Source organism: Gekko japonicus, unplaced genomic scaffold (genome assembly GCF_001447785.1).
Source record: "Gekko japonicus isolate JY-2015 unplaced genomic scaffold, Gekko_japonicus_V1.1 scaffold7074, whole genome shotgun sequence".
Lineage (NCBI taxonomy): Eukaryota > Metazoa > Chordata > Lepidosauria > Squamata > Gekkonidae > Gekko > Gekko japonicus.
In genome coordinates, this window is record NW_015177249.1 from 5800 (window position 1) to 9835 (window position 4036).

Sequence of the window (4036 nt, forward strand, 5' to 3'; positions counted from 1 at the left end):
AACCATTTCCCCAATACACTTACCTATTGCTTTACGTTCAGAATTTAAAACCGCCTCTTCTTATTTTTTGATTTCTTCCTTTTGGAAGTACCTAGGAATAAATATTCCATTTGGAATTATTTTTATTATTAGAAAAAAGCTTTGCAGAATTACATAAAAACATACAGGAATAATAGATTTAGCAAGTGTTGCTTCCAAAAAGTCCACCCATTTTGACAAAAAAACACCCCAACATATAGGAACATATCAGAAAATGGAATAAGCTAACACTTTCATGGGCAGGCAGGCTCCATTTAATTAAAATCTTTATTTTTCCAAAATTTCTATTTTTGTTTTGGGCATTACCATTAGACCTCCCAAAGATGTGGCAGAGAACTTTATTGATTTTTTTTCTGGCAATCCAAAACACATAGGATTAACTTAAATACACTCCAAAGACCCAGTAGACGAAGTGGATTGGACTTTCCGGATCTAGTGCTCTACCATGAAGTGTGTGATTTAGTGAATGTGATTAGAATACTGAGAGAGGAAGTCCTAAAGAAACTGCTGCAATTAGAAGAAATGTATGCTTTACCCTTTGAAGGACTCACACGAGACACGATCTCTTGAGGGCAGAGGAAACTGTCTGCCGCTTAAAAGCAGCAAGAGTTAGTTTATACACATTCTGCCCCCCCCCCCGCACCGTGAGGTGAGGCTGTTGGCTTCCACGTACAGAAACAGGGAAAAACAGATACTTAGGCAGTTTCAGGATGTGCAAAGGTCAGGACTCTTAGTGTACCAAAGTCAGTGATCAACCCTATGTTGATCCTTACCCACATCCCACTCTCTTTTTGTCTTTAAAGCAGGCATTGTTCTTCAGAATTTTCAGATCCCTCCTCAAAGGAATCAGAATGAAGGCTATAGAGAGAGGGCGGAGTAGCTACAGGATAAGCACTTCGTCTGTTGGTGTTGCATGACAAGCGTAAAGATTGAAATAGAGCAGGGATACATTATATAAAACAAAACAGGCCAATGAGACATAAAACAATCATTACAAGATATTGTACACATTTCCCAAGCCACCCCCCAGGTAGCCATGACCACAGGGTGTTCCCACCATTGCGGCAACAAATCCTCTTTAATAGAGGAAGCAAGGCCATGAAGGACCTGTACTTTACGCCGTGCTGCATGAGAGTTATCAGTTAGATTGAAACAGCACATCCCTTCTACAGATTCACAACCCTGATGATGTAAAAGCAAAAGGTAATCAATACCCAAGCGGTTTTGCAGGGTTGCATGGCATAATTCCTGTTGTTCCTCATTGAGGAGAGCAATGGCCTGAGAGGTGGCATTGATGGTTTGTGCTAAACTACAGGCTACTTGTGCAATAGTTCGATGATTAATAACAGTTAATGCAGGGACTCCAACTAAGGAGGCAGCTAATGTTACATATTCATTTTTACTAAGCAAAGAAATATTACTATCACATGAATCATCCAGGGACTGCGCAGCTCTGCGCCCTCGACTAGAGGCAGTTTCATTGTTCAGCTGGGCTCGTGTAGGCAAGATTACTACAAGGCGACTAATACAGCATGTGGTTTTGGGCAAGTTTCCAGGTAACCAATTGAAGGTTCTCCACCCACATGTGACGAACCACCCCGGGGGGAGGCGTATGTGGGCGCCATTGGGAGAAGTCAAATCCCGTTTGGTGTAACAAGATCAGTTACACATGCGGGGAGGGCGGGGTATAAATGAAATAAAATAAATAAAGTTGTCGAATAATTTTTCCCCAATCCATACAGTGGTGCCCCCTACAGCCTTCAGACCGAGACACTCTAAAACAATGAGTCTTGTTGGTAGATACTACATATGGTGTTATGAGCTCCACGGCATCTGTTGGTGGGTGCGACAGTTGTGGTCCCCACTGGCGAAAGTTCTTACCAAAGGAGCAACCATATTAGTTACAGGTATAATCGGCATGAGGAATAGCAGACAGTTTCTTCAAAGTGTCCAAAGGGGTACACACAGGTACAGCACACGATACAAGGAACCCATGCATAGAGGTGGATTCCTTTAGGCAAAAGGAAGACAAGTTGGCTTCTCTCGCCAGCTGTTCCCAGAGGTTAACCTGGTTCCGTGCACTATAAGGAATGCTTAACTCCCCCACTCTCTGCCAACATTTTATAGTCTCTCTAAGAAGTTCACTGTTTGTTCTACTGACACAAGATCTGTAGTCTGCCCTCAAATATTTCACTGTACTGGAAGAGATAAGTCTCATAAAGTTTGCTCACTGAAACCCGAATGGGAAATTCTGCTTGAATTGGTGTTCTTATCAGGCTTAATTGAAATGACTGGCCTTTTATATACAAAGCCCATCACAGCCTGGGTCCCTCATACTGGCAGTCTGACGCTTTTACCATCGAACGTGACATGTCGATGCTTATACACAGTTTCAGGACTCCCCCCCCCCCCAAGATTTTCTGCTCGTTTTCTGATTTTTTAATAATCCAGTTGCTACATGCAACTGGGGCAGCCACGACAGAAAGACAGAAACGTTTGCAGCACATGGGAATGGGAACCAGCCCCTCCCCATGATCAGGCCCTCAGGGGAGGCTGGGGCAGAAAGAGGGGGAAGGCCAAAGAAAAGATGCTGCCATTCCCTGGGAACCCAGAAAAAGGGCCATGGATTGTCCTGGCGGCAGAAGGCAAATGAGTGTTCTCAGTGTCTTTGACAAGGAAAAGGGGTGTTGGAGACATGATACGCAAGTCCCTACAGCAGCAGAAATTCCAGGGGCCGCACAAGGGAGAAGAGCCCCTGCCTGAAGGCTCACGGCCTGGAATCAGATGAACCTCTGCTGGGTGGGTTTCACTCCTGCGGCCTCCGTCTTCCGCCCCCCTCCCAGACATCTATGGCCATGTAAGACAGTTGCCGTCTTCCAAATGGGGTCTGGAGATCTCCCAGAATTCCAAGTGATCTCCAGACTACAGAGATTATGGGTTGAAATAGGGGGGCCAAAAGGAAACTTAACACTGGGAGTTTGTTATCGCCTACCAGATCAAAAGATAGAGGATGATTATAAAATGATGAATGAATTAAAGATAGCAGCTAGACAAAAACACTGTGTCGTAATAGGTGATTTTAACTACCCACACATTGATTGGGTCAATATGTGTTCTAGTCGAGAGAAAGAGATTGAGTTTCTAGACACTCTAAATGACTGTGCTATGGAGCAGATGGTCACAGAACCTACTAGGGGAGAGGCAATCCTTGATTTGGTCCGAAGTAACACTCAAGACCTGGTGAGAGTTGTAAAAGTGATTGCACCGCTTGGGAACAGTGATCATAATGTTGTTGAGTTCAACATTTGTATAAATAGGGAATTGGCCAAAAAGACTCACACAACCACTTTTAACTTTAAAAGGGGTAATTTCTCTGATATGAGGAGACATGTGGGGAGGAAACTGAAAGGAAAAGTAGAAAGGGTCAAAACCATTGGGGAAGCTTGGAAACTATTTAAAACTACGATCCTAGAAGCTCAAAAAAAAATATTCCGCAGGTTAGGAAAGGCACAAACAGTATAGGAAAAAGCCAGCATGGTTAACAAACAAAGTAATGGAAGCTGTAAAAGGTAAAAAGGATTCCTTTAAGCAGTGGAAAGCTAGTCACAGTGAGGCTGATAAAACAGAACACAGGCTATGGCAAATAAAATGCAAGTCTGTGGTCAGGCATGCAAAAAGGGAATATGAGGAGCATATAGCAAAAAATGTAAAGACCAACAATAAAACTTTCTTCAAATACATTAGAAACAGGAAACCAGCCAGGGAGGCAGTGGGGCCCTTGGATGACCAAGGGGTAAAAGGAGTACTGAAGGATGATAGGGAAATGGCTGAGAAGCTAAATGCATTTTTTGCCTCCGTCTTCACTGTGGAAGATGAGAGGTGCTTGCCCACTCCAGAGCCGCTGAGTTCGGGAGGGGTGTTGAAAGACCTGAGTCAGATTGAGGTGACGAGAGAGGAGGTCCTAAAACTGATAAACAACTTAAAAACTGATAAATCA